We start from the raw sequence: 21909 nt of genomic DNA on the forward strand, positions 1-21909 counted from the left end.
TGGTATTCTGATGCAATAGAGAAGTTCCTGATGGCATCAAAAATTTTGGGTAGATCTGAATTGGGAGATTGAAAGTATAGATTTAGATCATCTGCAAAAGCTGATAATGCAACATGGGTATTTAGGATTTTAGGGATATTGTGGTGAGTATTTTGGGTGATATATAAAAAGAAGGGCTCAATAAAAATGTTAAAGAGAAAGGGTGAAAGTGGGCACCCCTGTCTTGTTCCATTAGTAATCAATATTGGCTTGGATCTCTGTTTATTTATGTAAAGGTATGTGTGAGAGTTTGTATAGAGTATTCTAATCATATCCGAGAAGGATTTAGGTACATTGAAATGGGACAAAGTAGCAAACAAAAAATCCCAATTAACTCTGTCAAAAGCTTTGGATGCATCCAGAGTTAAGGCGTATATTGTTTTTTTTTCTTTTTTTGTAAATTGTATTAGGGAATCCAAGGTTAGGGTATTGTCCCATGTGTGTCAATTGCTCATAAAACCAGCTTGGTCAGGGGAAATTAAGGACGGAAGTATATTTTGTAATCTATTAGCTAAAATAGCAGCAAAAATCTTAATGTCAATATTTATTAACGAAATTGGTCTATAATTGTGTGGGTCTGCTTTGTCTTGTTTGTTTTTTAATAGTAAGATAGTTTTTGAGTTGTTCCAATGTAGGTCAGTAATACCCTCCTTTATAATACAGTTAAAGACTTTCAATAGAATGGAGGAGGTTTTGAGCAAAAAGCTTTGAAGAAGTTAGTAGTAAAGCCATCAGGGCCCAGAGATTTGCCTGTTTTGAGGTTATTTATGATGTTTTGGACTTCTTGAATGTCGAACGGGGCAGATAAGAGGGAGACTTGGTTAGCTTTAAGAAAGGGGAAATTAATGGAGTTAAGAAAAAACTCCATCTGAGGTTTGAGAGTGTTGCGTTCATTACTACTATAAATATCTGAAAATAATTAAAAAAATAAATGTATTATTTCAGAATCTGATTTGTAGATTTTCCCTTGGTAATGAAGGGTGGATATTCTGGGAGCACCGTTATTGTTTTTTAATATTCTTGCCAAAGTTCTTGAGGGAAATTGTGCCCATTCAGAATATGTTGCTATAAATTTTTGTTCCTGTAAGGAATAATTCTGTGAGTGAAGTTCAAATAAGTCTTTGCGCGTTGTATTGATCAGTTCGTCAGTTTTTGGGTCTGGAGATAATCTCTGATTTTTTTCTAAAGATGAGAGTTTTAAGGATAGAATATTTTCTTTTTTAATGTTGAGTTTTTTAAGAAAGGAAGCTTTACTAATCAAAAAAACTCTCATTTCAGCTTTGCAAGCCACCCATTGGATGTCTGGAGGAATTTGGGACTTTGTGAGATTGATGTCAAGATCCGATAGCATGTTATTAATTTTATTTAATATATCTTTATTATTTAGTAGGTTATTGTTAAGGGTCCAGTTAGCAAAGGTAAAAGCAGGGGTATTGAATCTAATTTTGAGAGAGATTTTTGCATGATCAGAGAGAAATCTGGGTTCAATATTAAAAGTATTTTTAAATTTAGATAGAGGGTCTGAAATTAGAAGGAAGTCTAGACGTGACCAAGATTTGTGACAATTAGAGTAGAAAGTATATAGATTTTCTTTGGTCGAAATATTACTAAAAGTAATAGTGTCTATAAGATTAAAATCTGAGATAAGTTCCTCTAGGGCTATAGAAGCTTGGAAGTTATAAGAGGAGGAGTTGCTGGTGCGGTCTAAGCTAGGATCTATTACAGCATTCCAGTCCCCACCTACTATGAATAAGTAATTTGGAAATGAGTTTAGTATATTATAAATTTCTAAAATAAAAGTTTGTTGTTGAGAGCATGGACCATATAGATTCAAGAAAAGAATTGGTTTGGAGGAGTCTGGCAGCGTAGAGGTGAAGTAACACCATCTGCCGTTTATATCAGATTTATATTCGTTAATAGCTTCCTGGAATTGTTTCTTAATTATAATGGCCACACCCTTCGAATTTGTGCTATCACCAGCACTTATTATAGACCTAATCCATTTTCTATTTTTTACATTCTCCCACTCATCTTTAGATAGGTGTGTTTCCTGGAGAAAACAGATACTAGCCTGGGATTTAAAAACAAGGTGGAGTAGCAGTTTTTTTTTTAGCAGTATTTTGTAAGCCTTTGATATTCCAAGAGTCAACAGACCAACTCATGTATGTTAATACTAAACAGGGTATAAGGAAACATTATATATTTGGAATCTTAATATTATATATGAATAGATTAATGTGTGTTGAAAAGAGTCTGCATTATACTTGCAATAGGCAAAAGAGGAGATGGAGAACCACGTCTGATCTGTTCCAGCAAAAAGTTTGAATGTATAGGAGAAAGTAGCAAAATACTCCTTCTGACATACCTCGGTGCCTACCCACCCGAACCCCTTAGGTAAAGAAGTACATAAACAAACAAAAAAAAAAACCTAACAATTCTATACATATATACAAAGAAAATCTCATCCAAAAGATTATCAAACTAGATCCCTACTACAGTGCACATACAGCATCCATGTATAAATAATACACCTACTAGTATGTCAAATAACTATGGCCTATTGTAAATAAACATACATATGTAAGCCTGATCGCTTAAACTTAATGCATGTGAGAAATGAAGATCTATGAATTCCATATAAAACAGACTTAGTACTAGTAGTAACAATTCTTATGGAATCACAAACATAACAGGTACACTGTAGAATTGGCACACCACTAAAGCCTTATTAAGCTTATCGTATACAAGAACATGTTACTAGTGACTATAACAGTATAATAGAAGTTGTAGATGGTTAAGGAGCTGAACAGTATAAATATTTGTGATATTGTTTGGGCAAAAAGGTATTTACATTGAACAGACTCTGATAATAACAACACTAATTTAAAACTAAGAGTCTTGTTGTGTTATTGTACCCCTCCCTCCCTCTGTGTTTACCATTTACCAGATTTAAGCACTTCTGACTGAAGTTTAAATGGTCTTTAAAACCCCTTCTTATCTATTTACTGCCTGTTTAGTTAAATCATTAAATTAGTTTTACAGCCTTATGTCTAACTCTGTGGCCACCTTGCCCCTGTTGGCAATTTACACATAAATCTTTCTTTATTTCCCAACTCTGCATATATATTTATATATCTGTAGACTACAGCCAGTTCAATAAAACAGGAAGACAGTGTAGAAATATATGTAAATTCTATCACATAGGTTTCTTTAGAAGTATGTGTCCAAATACTGATTATTTCATATGAACAAGGTTTGCTATATTTATGATTTTATCTAGTTAATTTTACTGTAACATCCTGCTGCAGTTAAACTAAATATCACTTCCTGACATCTGTTATGTTGCTATGTGGATTGTGTATGCTTAGTGTGTGTTAGTGTAATTATTTATGCATTTACAATACATGCTTTATGCAACATGGGGCAAGGGAAGTCAAACAGACCATAATAGTCCCCGCTTAGCGTAACTAAAGTGCCCCTGAAGTAAAAACTGTTTTTTAAACTAAACTATGTACGTAGGATCCATAAAAAGTATGCAGGAACATTTTATGACATACAGCGCTGTAAGCGCGATTGATGGAGGTCGAACCTAATGAGCGTGCACTCCAAAGAGTCCCCAGCAATAGATAACCTACTGGAAACCTCGCGTAGAAGATACGTTCCTTGCTTGACATGTGGATCTGCCTTAGAAAGGTAAAAAAGACGTTTTAAGCATTTTAAACAGTCTTAAACCTGCTAAACGAACTTTGTTGAAGCTGGATTAGTGAGCGACGATGTCACTGAAGCCTCCGGTGAGTAAACTGAACTTTTGAGGGGTAAATCTGCTGAAACGCTTGTATTAGAAATTTATGAGTTTATAAAGGTTCAGGAACCTTGTTAAATACTTTAAGGAAGGTCTCTCTTGCTTCATTTTGGGAGGTTGCAGTATATTTAATGTCATTTTGAAAGAAGATCAATGTGTTTGGAAAACGCATTTGAAATCTGATGTTCCTTTTGATAAGGTCTGAACAAAACGGAGCTAGTTTTTGTCTGTTCTCCTTAATAGAAATGGGTAGATCTTGTGAGAAGGTTAATTTGTGGTTGTTCCACAAGAAGTTTTTATATTTTTTTGCTGCATATAAAATCTGTTGAGCAGTCTGAAAATTAAGTAGTTTTGTGTATATTTGGCGAGGAGCTAAGGCATCTTGTCTTTTATGAAGCGCACAATGGGCTCTCTCAATTATAACATTTTTTTTCCTTCTGAGTGGAGAAGTGCTTCAAATATTTGCTTTGTTATAACAAGTAAGCCTTGACTGTCATAGTTCTCTGGGAGACCTCTTATTAATATATTATTACGTCTGTTTCTAGCTTCTAGATCTGTAAGTTTTGTCTGTAAATCTGATATAGAGGCTGTTTTGGCACGCAAATCATCCGATAAGGACTGTATTTGAAACTCATTAGATTGTACTTTTTGTTCAAGTGTGTCTACTCTGTCCACAATTTGATTGATGGATTTTCCTAAGGTTGAAAGTTGTTCCGAGAAACTTTGTATAGCAGAATGAATGGGCTGAAGGGCCTGTTTCAGCTCATCCATGTGAAAGCTAGAATCTTCTTTAGTGTTTGTATCACTTTTGATAGGCTCCACATTTTGTTTATTTGTTCTCTGTCTTTTTGAAATAACCTCTTTTTCAGGTGAAAAAATTGCTGAGGATTTGGCTTTTGTTGTTTGTACATCCATTGTAGTAGAGTCATTTGTTATTTTTATCTGTTTAGCCATGTGGAGTTAGAAGTATTTCAAGTAGAAGCAGGCCTCCCTGGATCTCTTGTGGAAATAACACTGTGGAAGAGCCAGAAATGATGAAAGTCTGTTTTGAATTTTGCCCACTGCCAAAGTAATGCAAGTTCCGAAGAGATGAAGGTAAAGTAGCTCTTTTCGAGGTATGTAGAATCCTAGAAAATGTAATTGAGGTGAGGAGCTCTGTGCATAAGCTGTTCACTAGTCGACCACCATTTTGGAATCCTAACATGATGGTTCTTAGCTGAAACAAAGTAAGCACTGTTAGATGAAGTCACATAGTCACATGACTCAGTTTATTTATTTATTTATTGTTGACTGGGCTAATCTGACTTGGCAAGAAAATTCCCCTCATCTAATATATAGGGTGATGATGAAACACTACACTGACAGTACAAACAACATAGATTAATGGTGTAATATAAAGAATGTGATGGAAGCATGATGTCAGCATAAAGATCTTTGACAATGATATTCAGTTTACCCAACATTAAAATCATGTAACTTTGTTTCAGAATTAAAGAAACGGTAGTAGAGTAGTGGAGAGAGAAGTTATTAGTGGTAAAGTGTGAAGTGGGGATAGGGAGAGATGAGAGGAAATATTGTGGATTATAGGAAATTTGATGAAAAAGGGGGAAATTTGTTAAGAAATAGAGGTGAGAGTACAGCGGGTGCAGGCAACTCTTCGTTTGTGCTTAAGTTGTTTGTAAGCCAGGTGTCGTGGATATGGTAATAGTCTGAACTATTCATAAACAGGTCAGAAATTGTAATTATATTTGCTGTACTATAAATTATGAAAAGGCAGCCTATGTCTGTGGTTCAAGGTGATCTCTGATTGTGCTTTGATATGAAAGTTGATGTCCAGAAAACCAAATACTTATTAATACATGTAGTATGTTGAAAAACAAAAGACACATTTTTGTGTATTAATTATTATTTGCTTAAAAATTAAGTGAATTGGACCACTCTTCCCACTTTTAATTCACATCCTAGTTACAATACAAATGAAGATTTAAACAACTCAGCAAAAGGTGCACTAAAATACAAAAAATGTTACATTAAAAAATAACATGTAAAGGCAGAATATTGACACAAGTATATTAAAGAGAAAACCATTAACTCTGCATGATAAACATTATCTGGGAAATGCTGTCCTGCATGGATTTATAAAAGAGGAGTCAGAAAAGTTAGATAAAGTTACAAAAGTTACAAAAGTAGTTCATCTTAATTCAAACTGCTGCTATTGATATGCTCCAAGCTGACTGGTGAGGGAGGAAGCAGTAGAAAGCTGGAAAGGGCACTAGGCAGTGAGTCCAGTCAGGATAGCCTAGGTGACAGAAGACTTTGTCAGTATAGATAAATGGGTAACACAGAATGACAAGTGTTAGTGTGGAACAACTATGGGATCATGAAGCATTGTTTGGCAGGAATAAGTCACTATATGACTTTACAATGCTGTACATGGTGGGCCTTATATAGATGCACTGTGCTGCACATGGTGGGCCTTGTATAGATGCACAGTGCTGCACATCGTGGGCCTTGTATAGATGCACAGTGCTGCACATGGTGGGCCTTGTGCAGATGCACAGTGCTGCACATGGTGGGCCTTGTGCAGATGCACAATGCTGCACATAATGGGCCTTGTGTAGATGCACAGTGCTGCACATGGTAGGCCTTGTATAGATGCACAGTGCTGCACATGGTGGGCCTTGTATAGATGCACAGTGCTGCACATGGGGGGGGCCTTGTGCAGATGCACAATGCTGCACATGGTGGGCCTTGTGTAGATGCACAATACTGCACATGGTAGGCCTTGTATAGATGCACAGTGCTGCACATGGTGGGCCTTGTATAGATGCACAGTGCTGCACATGGTGGGCCTTGTATAGATGCACAGTGCTGCACATGGTGGGCCTTGTGCAGATGCACAATGCTGCACATGGTGGGCCTTGTGTAGATGCACAATGCTGCACATGGTGGGCCTTGTGTAGATGCACAGTGCTGCACATGGTGGGCCTTGTATAGATGCAAAGTGCTGCACATGGTGGTCCTTGTGCAGATGCACAATGCTGCACATGGTGGGCTTTGTGTAGATGCATAATGATGCACATGGTAGGCCTTGTATTGATGCACAGTGCTGCACATGGTGGGCCTTGTATAGATGCACAATGCTGCACATGGTGGGCCTTGTGTAGATGCACAGTGCTGCACATGGTGGGCCTTGTATAGATGCACAATGCTGCACATGTGGGCCTTGTATAGATGCGCAATGCTGCACATGGTGGTCCTTGTGCAGATGCACAATGCTGCACATGGTGGGCCTTGTGTAGATGCACAATGCTGCACATGGTGGGCCTTGTATAGATGCACAGTGCTGCACATGGAGGGCCTTGTATAGATGCGTACTACTGAAAAGATTAAGCCTTTGGAAATCAGCCTGATAGCTTAATTACCTAGCAATGATGAAGCTTTCTTCTTTCAGCAGAAGGGATTTTGCAGTGCTAAAGCTTTTGTATGTTTATGAGAGGGGGATGCACCAGTGGTAGGAAGGGATTATTTAAAAGAGGCTAGAATTGCCCTATGCCAATAGCAAGCCCCCCACTCCAGTTTGTTTGCAGGTTGTTTAATACTATTGTAATTATAGAGCATTGAAGGATATGAGAGAAGATAGCAGGTGATGGCTCAAGCCAGGTGACAAAATATTTTGTTGAATCAACAGTTTTCAGAGGGCAACCATAAAGGTCCATAAAATTCCAGATGTCATAACATGGGTTGAGATATTTACAGTTGCCAAAGACCATTACACTGGTTTTGGTGATAAGACCTTTGGGACTCATGTTTTCACAGGCTTAACACAATTATGCCAAATTACAAATGGTCTCAGGTGAGCTTCTAGATTCCACAAGGATGTCATTTACAACTATTAAAGCATAGTGTCTTTTGAAAGTGGGGAGGACATTAATGGAAATGGTAAATAGCCATGGTCCAAGGACGGATCCCTGGGGATTGATTGTCAGTATCAGGTAGAGGGAGGACTGGGTGCATGAGAGGACAGTATTGAAGAACATTAAACATATAGTGTGAACCAGTTTAAAGAGATGAAATCAATGTTATAAAGAGAGAGTAGTTTGACAATTCTAGTAAATATCCTTCAAGGTTATATACATATATGCTAAGTCAGTATTTTATATACATGCATGTGTGTGTGTGTGTGTGTGTGTGTGTGTGTGTGTGTGTGTGTGTGTGTGCATTTGTGTGCATTTGTGTGCATGTGTGTCTGTGTTTGTAACTTTGTGACTATGTTCTGTGATAGATCGGTTCCCCATTCAAGATGGGGTTCCATGTCTTGTATTCATTAAACACTAGAACATGTCCCAGCCTAGATGTGACCCTTTACTGGATTGTCACCAGATTCTGTGAGCAATCAGAGAATGAATGAATATGTCCACATATGTGTACATGTTTGTGTGTATGTGTGTGTGGGGGGTGACTGGTGTGTATGACTGTGCGCACGCATGTGTTTGTGTGTGTGTGTGTGTGTGTGTGTGTGTGTGTGTGTGTGTGTGTGTGTGTGTGTGTGTGTGTGTGTGTGTGTGTGTGTGTGTGTGTGTGTGTGTGTGTGTGTGTGCGTGTGTGTGTGTGTGAGTGCACTTCCACATGTGTGTCTGTGTCCCTTTCTGTGTCAGTGTGTCTGTGTTTGGGAACAATTTATCTCATTCACAACTTAAATTTGTAGAGACTGTTGTTTTCAAGATTCAACCCTTAAACACTACTTTAGTGCAACCTCAGAGCTAGTTTATAGTACTTGGTGGGAGGAGTGTGAAGCCCATTATAGCAAACATTGAATTTTACTTTATTTGTGTTATCAAAGTAGTATTTCAGTGACATGAGTTATGAGTTGTACTAAAAAAATTATAGCTGCCAAGCTTGTTGAAGGCAACAAGGTTATAAGTTTGACAAATGACTCTCTGAATCTGTCATGCCATGGATGGAGATGGCTTTATAGGATTGATGTTTATTCATCTCCTTGATTTTATCATTGTGTTTCATGCGCTCCTCCTTTTATATATATATATATATATATATATATATATATATATATATATATATATATATATATATATATATATATATATATATATATATATATATATATATATATTTATATATATATATATATATATATATATATATATATATATATATATATTGAGCATGTAACTGGATAGCTCCACTAGAACCTTTTCATAGTAACTGCAAAATACTTCAAAATACATAAACCAAACAAAGAAGAAACAATACTGTATATTCATCTTATGGGCGAAAACAGCCATGAGTAAAATGGATGCACTGTGCATACAAAGGAATACAGTGGAGCTTGCTCAAAATGTCAGGAGTTTGTTGCTCAGATACATAGACATAGAATCGCACAGAGTGAATTTCCAGCCACCTGTTCATTTTTAATAGTTATGCTTATTATGAATTCATAAACCATGGTTACAAAGTTATATTCTTTCATATTTTCATCAGCTCTCTTACTCCTGAATCCCCAAATGCACATCTACCTTTAAGAGGATAAGATTACTGTCTTATGATCTGATCCCATCTGTGCCATACTGAGCCATGTAATGCGCCTTGACCTAGCCATTTGTTACAACTGGGTTAAAAAGTTAATTTTGTTTTCTCTGCAGTTCACCCCATTCTAGACATTCATGCCTGTACCGGTCAAGAGATTGACTGATACTCATCTTAAATAACTATATCCATTTCTGGTCTCTTTCTCATCTTCTACAAACACATCTGCTGCACTGCAAAGTCACCAACATGTTCAAAGCAGTTTATATCGCAATATTATTCCCCGGCCTAGACTATGTTCTCTCACTCATAACTGTGGCGTGTACTACCAACACCCCAAATCAGCAGACACTAACAAAGAAAACTATCAGGAACAGGATTATGCCACAGTCAAATTTAGAACATTGTTGTGATGTATTTAACATAAAAGTTGACAATTCATCACAGGGTTAATGTTTTAAACAATTTCCAGACCTACAAACAGATAAATCTAGGCCACAGACTCACCTCTGCTTGCACTTTATCATTTTCTACCTACATCTAAATGTTGCTACATCTCTTTCGCAGTACCAAATCCAGTGCTGGAATTTGTTAAAGTCTTCTCTTTAAATGACCCCAACATATGCAGCTATGTATGTTCTCAAATTCAAGAACTGACAGTCTCTTTATATATCTGTTGTGCTCTATAATACAGAGCTGTTTATAAACTGCCACTTTTATGACATATGCAGTAATGATTCTTTGCTGAAACATTCTGATCTTTTTTTATGTTTATGTAATTAACTTTAAAAAAAAGAGAGTTGCTTTTTAAGAAGTAGTCAAAAATTGTCAAACGCAGTGGAGATTAGCATAATAAAGCAGTTACCTTTAGTTGTACTAAGCAATACTATAGACAGTTGTATAAATTGGAAAACAAGATATTAAATTTTTAGAAATTAACGTAGCACGACAGGGAATCCTAATCATGGCTGACATAATTCTTACCTTTCATTTTGTCACCCAGAAGGAGCAGCTTTCAAGCCTTGGTGAATAATTTCCTAATGTAGTGAACAGGCACCAACTATATTGTGTATTATTGTTATGTCTGTATTCTATTTAACAATCCATCTTCACAAAACCTTCACATTTCACTAAAAATTATGAAAGTATTATCACAACAGTTTAGTCTCCCTGTTATACAGCCAGATATTTAAGGCTGTCTAAAGGAAAAGGCGCAAACAAAACATTTTAAATGAGATGATGATGTTCTGCCATGTCATCTTTCTTTTGTTTCAGAACTGATGATAATTGTAGAATTATCTGCAGTAACACATGTGCTATAGGTTAGGTGATTAACGTATTTTAATGAAAAAAAATGTAATTTGAATTAAAATATGCATTAAAACTGCAGTAAATTATGACAAGGTGTTTATTAAATGACAGTTGTAGCTTGTTTTCTGTTTGTTTACTTGTGATACATTGTGAAAATGTATAGCTATACTACCTTAAGTGTCACTTTTGACACCTGTAAACCATACATCATTTCATTGCCATCCCATGATCTTTGCCTTTTTTTCATCTACTTCTCCATTACTGAACTCACATCGGAAAGTACCTCACTTGTTACTTGACTTTCTTTTTTATCTCCTATTGCATTACTGTTTATATTAATGAAACAAATTGCATAGGTTTGCAGCCCTGCATTTCTAGTGACTAATGCTAACTTTTATCAAGACATGAGTGGATATTTACTTTTGGAGCATTTTCAGTGGCTCAGAAGGCCATTTCAGTTAAAACTCTTTTTTATTAATTGGCAATGGTTGAAAGTTGCTTGATTCCTTGTAAATTAAGTGTATTTCATCTTGTACTTAATCCCCTTTTTCATAATAATGACAAAATATTTTTATTGTTTAAAAGAAAGCTCGATTATGCTAACTAAAATGGACTTCTTTCAGTGCTGTTAAATGTAATCTCTTTCATGATTCCTTTTCTTTTGTTATAAAGAGACTTAAAAGTGATATCCATTTGAGTTATAAAAGTATTATGTATGATGGACTAGAAAGGAACATAATTCGTAGGAAAATAAAATCTTGTTTCCACTCTGTTATAGTTAAACCTTTGCTGACCTAATATTTTCCAAAAGATGAAAGTGCCATTATATTGCATAATTTAATGTAAAACACCACCTGGTTCTTTTATTTGCTGCCAAAATATTTTTTTAATGCAGGACAATAAACATATTAAGTAAAACTGCAATTATATTGTTTACTGGTACACATTAAGGACATTCTTTTTGGCCCTTCCTCAGAGCGATAGAAGTAGGATTTGAGTATGATTTTTTTAGTTTCAAAAGCTTCAGTTTTATTTAAATGTAGCTTGTGCTTTACTAAGGATTTTACATAGGCTCAGTTTTTTGTTTTAATATATATTGGGATTTAATATGATATATTACACCTCTTTTAGCCAAGATAAAAAAAGAATAACACTACAATTAGAGTATCTAATTTAGGTAAAATAAAACCTGACTCTCTGATATAAAGGCATAAAGCCTTGACTACTACACATAGGACCAACTCTGACATGAGTCTTGGACTCTGGAATAGCCAGAAAGCAGAGAATGGAAGTGAGCAGTTTAAGCTGACTTACCCATGTTTGATAGAGATATGATCGTTGTGGCATCCAGCTTTAACAGCAATGCATTTGTCATGTACTAAGATACTTTAATAGCAATGCATTTTTCATGCACTAAAGTACTTTAATAGCAATGCATTTTCCATGCAACAAGGTACTTTAATAGTAATGGATTTTCCATGCACTAAAGTACTTTAATAGCAATGCATTTTCCATGCACTAAGGTACTTTAATAGTAATGCATTTTCCATGCACTAAGGTACTTCTATAGCAATGCATATTCCATGCATTAAGGTACTTTAATAGCAATGCATTTCCCAAGCTTTCAGGTATTGTCCAAACCTGAATTGCTGCAGAAAGTACTTTCTGTGTTTTAGGTGATGAAGAGTTAATTGTCACTAGAATAGCTTGGTTAAACACAAAACTGGGAAAACCCAACATCTGGGAATACTAATCACAGACAAATCCGATATGGTATCAACTCCAGTGCTGAGATTTAGAGTACTATGGACAGTAATGACCTGTGTCAGATTTATTAGTGACAATACAGTTTTAGGGAGTATCTTCAGAGTCTCTTAATCTATTTTTAGATCCATATGCAAGACTGACTTTTTTATTATCACAATGCAAGGAGATGTTTGACCAGACTTGGGGTGGAGGATGGATGAATAAATAAAAAAATAAATAAATTCAAAGGGTTACCACTCAACAGCTGAATAAGAACCTGCTTGAGATCTGACTTTGATGTTATAGCATCCCTCCAGAATGGTTTTGGCTGCCATCTGGCACAGCTTCTAACCTTTAGCACTGCACTTCTACCAGGTTCGGTGCTTGATTCTAGTATAAAGGAAGCATAGGCATTTGCCTGAATGGAACAACTAGCTCATGGGAAATGAAATCAAAGGCAAAGCACATGATATTCAACTCTGTATACTGAAAAAATGTGTACATATTTATACCTATCTGTACAAGCCTATAGTATTATATACAGCATGTCTTGAAGTGATTGACTGGGAAGCACTGAATCTAACCCAGCCCTACTTCATATACTCTGTATAAAGGACTGCGACTTGCTTTGTATGTTGTATACAGATTTTGTGTTATTTAAACTATAAATATCTGAATGCTTATAACCAGTTGTCTGTTCTATTATGTTAATTGTTAAAGTATTGCTTTGCAATTGTAGCAAGAATTGTCTGCCATATGTCTGATTGCCAACTGCATGCTTAATTTAAAGTTTTTATTTTATTTGTCTTGCCTTTTTGGCCCAGGTCATAGCTGAAAATATTTCTCATACCATTTCACTTAACTGCTTGGCAAATGATATCAATCAATCAATCAATCAATCAATTAAATAAATAAAACTGCTTGCTCAGTTGGTAATATAGATGATAGGTATACCTCATATTTTCACTATATTTCAGTAATAGCTATGATATGGGATTTGTGTTGTTGTGCCCAGACTTCAAATATTGCTTATTTGTTGTTATGTATTCATTATTTAATACAACCACTTAATCAATTCAGGTAACACAGGAGAGCTGGAGCTAATTGCTGCACTTATCAGGTGCAGGGTAGAACAACTAATCGTGAAGAGGAAACCAACCCACTGCAGATGGAACACACACACACACACACACACACACACACACACACACACACACACACACACACACACACACACACACACGTGTACAGGTATGCACAGGCACACATATACACCCACACATATGCACATACAAGAACATATAATTACAGATTGTTTATACAACCATGGACAATGGAGGACTGTCAATTAATGAATGATTGTTCTTGAAATGTGATAGGAAGCTTAAGTATCTTCCCTGTTAATGCTATAAAAATTTAAACTGGCCAGAGTTAGGAGCTTTGTGCAGATTTACTCTCACAATGGACAGGTTTGATCTGTATGGCTAAGGCAGGCCACACAAATCAAATGCATAGGTGAGCATCACTCTCACCATGGGTAGGGGTTATAGTTATTAGCACCATACAAAGGTGTTTCATTTTACATTTTTGTCTTAATTTGTTTTCATGATATTCAAGTACAAGGCATGCCCATTGGCATAGCCGTGAGTAATTAGATGTTGGAATTCAAAATACAGGCTACCGTACGTCACTACAAATTGTGATTGAGCATTTTACTAAGTCAGCCAGGAAGGCATCAATGTATTTTTTGTTTATTTCTGCATTGTTGACCACAGTCACCAAAATAAACAGACATGAAAAGTGCTTTTTTTGAGAAGTGAAGAATGAAAATGGTGCCTTTTTAAAATATAGTGACGGATGCATTGTCATTATCCTATTTGTTTTCAAACTGTAGTGCTTTCCATTTTTAGCTATTGCTAGTGTTTCAGCACATATTATTTGACATACCAATAAGATGGTATAGATTATCAGGAGATATGCACATTCCTTCTCATGGTTAACCTGAGAGTGATGCAGTTATTACCCTGCTTGACCATACAGCTCCATTAAGGTATAACACATCTTAAAAATTCAAGTATTAAGCTGAGAATACATCCTATTATGTAGAAGTGGTTTGAACTGAAAGGTCTTCATACATTCTGACATGGAGCAAGTTGCTTAGCTAAACCATGTCCTTGTTATTCCTGAAAACATTCCTATCTTGTCTAGTGGTTATAACTTGCTTCACAGTGGCTAAACGTAATACAGGATAAAGCAGGAAACATCATAAGTATTAAAATATTTTAGACATACCACATGAATTAGATGCTAAGTAAACCATAAAGAAAAAGTCTAAGAGTTTTATAAAAAGCATCCCACACTGAGGGTGTGTGTGTGTATGTGCTCTTAAAGCTGAGTTTCCCTTATTCTGTGTACCAGACATATGGTGACATTTTTACCACAGCAGCTATTAAATAAAACAATCTAACCATTTCATTTAATGTTTCACAGTGGTTTTGATTAAGTTTTAACAGGAAGAAGCTAGGGTATACACAGTGTTAGAGAAACCCACCATATTTCTTCTATAACATGGACAATAATTATGGTATAACAATAAAACAAATATAAAAAGAAATTCTTTATGGGAAAATCTACATGATTCTTATTATAAATGTCTAATTTCAGTTCAGGTTCAAAAGATGTCAACCCTGTTTAAAAATATATATATATATGACACATCTGGCATTTAACCTAGTGGAATATTTATTTCTGAATAAATACTTTGCAGTTTTTTTTCTTTATAGCATAATAATTTAAAAGTTTGTGATAATGACAAATATTTATGAATAGGCCCAGACCTAAAGCTATCAAAATATTTTTTTTTCTAGTCAAGTTGGCATTTGTGGGCTGTGCAAGACAAGGGACTTTGCAATTATTTACTTTAAGAATACTTTCCCCTTCTTCACCCACTTTCTTATTTCTAGCAGTTTCTGTCCCCTGGCTTGCTCTCTAAATATATCATAGGCCTGTTTTTCTGTCACTTCGATTTGCAGTTCCTGTTTGTATTATACTAACTTACTTTTAATTTCCCTGTAAACTGACTTTCATTTCTCTATCAAATCATTGTCATATAACTTGTATCTATTCTTATCCATTGTTTTCATAATTCTGTCTAATTTGATATAATTATTTTAACTGTTGTTTTTTGTATTATTTTTAAAGTTTATAAACTTATTGTTCTTAAAATGTTTTGTAATACTTTGAGGCTTTTCCTCCTGGGCCTGTGTTGAAAATGGGCTCCTACCCAGGTGGACTTTCCTGGTAATGTCAACAAATAAATGAAAACATAAATAAATATTGCATTGTAGTATACTATAACTGTGTAGCAAATGATAAAAACGCAGTACAGTGCTTTGAATTGCAAAAAATAGTATATTGATAAAAAGATCTGTCTAATGGAAGGCATTTCTGAATCATAGCACAGTATCTTAGCATTGCTGAATATTGATTATTCACTGTCTTAAGTATAACTCTCTTTAGTCTGAAATAACCACAACAGGGGTACAATGAAACTTTAACCTACTCTGTCATATGTCAAGACACACAAACCAGACTGAGAGAAAAATGAAGAGTGATAGTAATACTAGGTGTGGGAATGAAGAGAAACAAAATATGTAAGGTCAATATTATACCAAGGTGGTACATATTTTATTTTATACTGAAAAAAAGTTATAAAAGTTCCAGTATAATATGCTTATACACTTTAGCAATAACAATATATTAACCTTTTGCTTGTTTATCACATCATCATTTTACTAAGTATCCAAGATCCAGGAAGATAATTCTAAAATATACATCAAATGGAAATTTTCCTTAAGTTCCAATTTTGCAAAACAGATTGTATTTTAACAAATATTGCTGAAAAGTGCTTTACAGAAGTGGTTCAATAGACTGATGCCTGATGCACTGTAATCTACTTAGTTGAGGCTGGCACTCTGAGCGGGAAATTCATACATAGTATAGAAATATTCCCAAACCTCATGCAGGGGAGTATACTCCCTGCTACTTCTTAAATAATATAGCTTACTCTGAAGTCCCCAAATCTCAGGGTACGTTATAACAGTCTCATTGATTTGCTTACCTGCATCTTACAAGTTGACCAAACGGGTTTCATTTTGTTAGGTGTCTGACCCCAGTAAATAACATTTTTCATGTAGACATTTTTTCAGTCAGAAGTTAAGGCAGACTAGAACAGATGAGTGGGCTGCATCCTACAGTTCTAAGAGCATGAAGTGCCTTTATTATTATCTAACCTAAGGAATAGCTTTACTGCGTCTTTCTCCAACTAGCTAATCCCTGATTTCTGGAAGATAGCTACAGTAGATAGATGTGGTGTAGATATACATATATAATCTATATCTGTCTATATATATATATATATATATATATATATATATATATATATATGTATATATATGTATATATATATATATATATATATATATATATATATATGTGTGTGTGTGTGTGTGTGTGTGTGTGTGTGTGTGTGTGTGTGTGTGTGTATGGATTCACTACAATATATCGAATGGCCAAAATACCGATGCCCAATATACCGAGACCACAAAACCGAAGTTAGATAATCCCGGAAATGCACAATACCGAACTGTAGAATCCTGAAAAAGGTGTAACTAGAGCTTACAAGAAGGTAGATAGTTTAATTCACATGTTGAAGCATAGGGAAATGTCTCAGCTGCTATAAAAGGTGCTCGTACACTTTAAGGAGATGTACGACGGGAATGCAAAAAACATGTCAGAGGAGTGTTACAGTGTGTTTGGAGTTATTGGGCAATTATACAAAAAACTGAAGTCTCAACAAGGGAAGGATGTACTGGTTATTGAGGGCTACGTATCGTATACCATCTAGAGAAAAATCAAGTATGAATCACTAGATAAGCAATACAGAATTGGAACACTGAAGTGTTGAGTTTTGTTGAAGTACTTGCACAATGTGTTAAACTTCTTTATATGCACACTGGACGAGTTGTTTGTAGTTTGGTTACATTTACATGTTTCTGGCACTGTTGTGGTGTTTACATTCGTCACACTGGCATTTTTCGGTATTTTGGGTTGTCGAGATTCTGCAGTTTGATATTGTGCATTTCTGGGTATTTGTAACTTTGGTCTTGTGGTCTTGGTATATCGGGCATCGGTATTTTGGCCATTCGATATATTGCAGTGATTCCATGTGTATATATTAGTGCTGCACCGAATAGGGAGTTAACAGTATTCGGCGAATACAAATAGTTGTACCAACTATTTGGTTGAATACGAATAGTTGTTGTAGTCAACTCATGAGGTAAACTAAACAGTAAAACAAAATAGTTAAACAGGCAGTCAAGTTTTGCAAACTGTTCTGTGGTGTATTCTGCTGTCTGTGCACTATGACGATGGCTAAAAGTAAGAAATTGTACATACATTTAACTCACCACACAAGACAAAAACCAAAAACCAAATATAAACTAAAAAACGCAACAGACCCATGACCAAATAGGTGGCAAAGCTTTTTACTGATGTTAACAAATAGCTGTCAAAGCTTTTTACTGATGTACATTTAACTCAGGAATGCTGCATTAGCTTTCAAAAACACCAATCATTCCATGTCATCAGCATTAAGACAGTTTCTTGTTTAACTGATGGCATCACCAGCTATACTAAAAAGATGTTCACTTGGCACACTTGTAGGTGGTGCAGAAAGGTGGGAGTTATCCGTATGATACAATGTTGGAAATCTGAACGTGTTCATTTTCAACCAATTCAGTGGTCAGTGTCTCTTGGAATACAGGGTTCTGTCAGAAAGTTGTTTAGTTCTGTTTCTATGGAGACAGAATTATCTCTGTTCAGTGCCCGAACAGGTTGCAACTGATCCCAAAATGATCAAAAGTCTTCTGGTGTTGTCTTTGTCTTTTTGTTGGTGGTTGCTCATTCACTTCAGAAACAACTTCAAATGTCTGACTTGTAGGCTGAATTGCAGACATAAACGATATTGGCTGACACAGTAACATTGCAGTGACAATGTCTGTTTTGGCTTTTACCTGCTGCACAGGTGTCAGGAAATGCAGCTTGAAGCGTGGATCCAAAACAGCCGAAACTGTGTAAATGCCATTTTCATACAAGTCAGAAAATCTCCTTGGTAAGGATGTTATCAGTTCGCTGACTGTCTTTTTGATTCTATTATCAGCTACATCTTTCTGCAGATACAACAAGACAGTCTGAACAGCTGGTAGGATCACTGAAATACTGGAATTGTTGCAGCTTATTTCATGCATTAATTGTTCAAACAGCTGAAGAATTGCAACAATTCTTGCTTCTAAAGCCCACTGGCTTATTGTCAGGGACAGCGCCTTGCTGGATTTGTTGTCTTATTCAGCAATGTACACAGACATAACTCTCTTTTGCTCCAATAGCCGATCCAACATCTGATACGTTGAATTCCACCTGGTGACAATGTCTTGATGAAGCTGATGTTTTCATACACTGAGTTCTTCTTGGATGGCATGAAGGCATGAGGTAGCACTTGAAGAATGTCGAAAATATCCCACAATCTTCCATGACAGTGTTATCAAGTCAGCAACAGATGGCTGTGTCAGAATCACATAATTTAGAGCCAGCTGCATAGTGTGGGCAAAACAACTGACAATGCGCAAATCTGAATCAAGTAATGCTTTGACCATGTTGGCACCTCCATCACGTAAGACCATGTAGATGCATTCTTTGTCAGTATTCCAGTGATTCATCATGTCAAGCAGGGCATCAGCTCCATCAAATATTTGACAATGAAGGGCGGCAGATCTGCATGAAAATGTATCATCAATTCAATGTGCAGTTAAGCTCATAAAAGATTCTGTTGTTGTCTGTGCCATCCATGTGTCTGTGGTTAGACAGAGAAATTGTGCTTCTCTGATAGCAGTCTGGACATGGCCCCACACTGTGTTGTACATCTCTGGTATGATTTTTTTCAGTGAACTATTTGCAGCTTGGTAGCACGTATTTAGGCTCAAGTACACCAATCAATTCATTAAAGCCTGTTATCATCAACAATTGAGTATGGCTGGATGTCAGTGGCAATCATTTTTGTGATGGCATGATGTATTTTGTTCATCTCGGGACTATGAATGGACCATGTTTTTTTCTTGCCAATCATGTAGCTCAGTATTTGCTGAACCCTCCCAGTCTGCTGAGTGTCAGACTTCCAACTTGCTGTTCCTGCTTTCTTCTTGTTAAAGACTTCTCTGTATTCATCAGGATGCTTATAGGACAAATGATTATTTAGTGGAGATGTTGTTAATGAATTTGCTGATCCACATCCACGTGAGATGACTGCTTTGCACAACTGGCATATTGCTTTTTTTTCATCACATATCTTGAAATAATTCCAAATTGGACTTCACTTATCCATCACTGAACTACACAAATGTACTTTAAATCTTCACTTAAATATGATCATAAAAAATAGGCTACGGACACAGTGTCAATTATAAGCAGATGACTGCAGCAATATGGCATGTCCTGTACATGGGTAAGCTCACTGGCACAACCACAGCCTAGCATGCACAGGCATAAAAGATTTAGCAAGATGTCACCTCCCTTCAATACATTCCACCACCGCTTTTTTTTTTCACAACATCCCATCAATTCCATGTTAAGGTAGGTAAAATCTTACCCGTACAGCTAGGTTACGGATGGTCCCACCAGTTGACATGGACCATATTACAGCTACAGCTACAGACTGATTGGGCTGCAGAAAAGGACACAAGGCCACTATTTGTTTTCAGTCTGAGTGCACTATTTGGCTGAATATGAATAGACTGTTTTGCCTGCTATTTGGCATCGAAGCGAATACGAAGCGAATATTTGTTACAACCCAAATATATATATATATATATATATATATATATATATATATATATATATATATATATATATATATAAACGCTTTATAATCTCGAAGTACTGAAATGCCGAATTTCAGTATTTTGAGACTATAAAGTCAAACTTTTCAAATAGCGAAAGTACATAATCGCGAATTCGAATATCTCAAATTCGCAGTTATGGCTTTATGCTATATAGTGTCCGGGGGTGTATTGTGATGGTGTGAGGTGCCGTCTGTGGATTTAGCTGTTATGTCAGGTAAGTGAGTGTTTTGTAAGGGTTATGGGTAGTAGTTAGAATGTGTGTGAGTGTGCTAATATGTTTTATGTGTGTGTGAGGGACTGGAAAATGTGCGTGAGTTTGCTTTTGTTTTCTGTTTGTGCGATCTCCGAGATAGTATATATAAGTAGGGGGGTTGGGGGGTGCAGGGGGGTTTGCCCCCCTGCTCATTTGTTTTGTAGTTGTGTATGTGTGTGGTTTTGTATGTTTTTGTTGCTATGTGGGTGTTGTGTGTGTGTGTGTGTGTGTGTGTGTGTGTGTGTGTGTGTGTGTGTGTGTGTGTGGTTTGGTGTATGCTGTTTTTTCAGTGTTTTGTGGTTTGCGGTTTTGGGCTTGGTGTTGTGGTGTTTCTGTGTTTTGTGGATTCGATTTCATGGTCTCGATATACTAAAATTCGACATTTCAATATTTTGAGATTATGAAGTGAATATATATATATATATATATATATATATATATATATATATAAATAAATAAATAAATATATATATGTATATGTAGATATATATATATATATATATATATATATATATATATATATATATATATATATATATGGTTTACTATGACAAGGCTGAAACTGCATCGGTCGACCGGCACATGGTCGAAAGGCAGTTTCCCAGGTTAGCAGAAGGTCGACCCAAAATCCATCAACTTACACTACAGCAAATGGGTGGTGTAGGTCGATCATTTTGCTTCAACATTGTGCAGAGAGGTCACACTTCAGTGAGGAACAGGGAATTAGCCCATTTCCTCAATGTAGTGCAATCTCAGAGTTGGTATATTTAATGGGCAGGAGTTGTGGGGGGTGAAGAGAGATATAGCACACCTGCAAAATAGTAGAAGTAATGTACCGTTGACCTTAGAGTTCAAAGGTACATTAATATGCATAGCAGGAAGTGAGTTACATCACATCCTGCTATGTCGAATACATTGAACCATGGTGGTCGATGTATTCATTTTTGCTTTGGGTTGCAATTTGAAATTTTGTATTCAGCATTTCAGATCAACTTTTATTATTGCTCGACCAAAGCTGATTCGAAATTTCAACAGTAAACTTATATATATATATATATATATATATATATATATATATATATATATATATATATAGGTTCACAGGTAGGTGCTAGGCTATTGGCCCAAGGGCCTAAGTAAGCCTAGCATTCAAGGTTCCCTGACTTACGCCACCCAAGAAAGTTAATTTCCTGTGCCTCTGTTGAGCAGAGCCACAGAAGTGATCCCTCGCGTGTATTTCCTATTTCCCTTCCACT

This window comes from Protopterus annectens, chromosome 11.part0 (genome assembly GCF_019279795.1).
Source record: "Protopterus annectens isolate FY-2018-M chromosome 11.part0, PAN1.0, whole genome shotgun sequence".
Taxonomy (NCBI): domain Eukaryota; kingdom Metazoa; phylum Chordata; order Ceratodontiformes; family Protopteridae; genus Protopterus; species Protopterus annectens.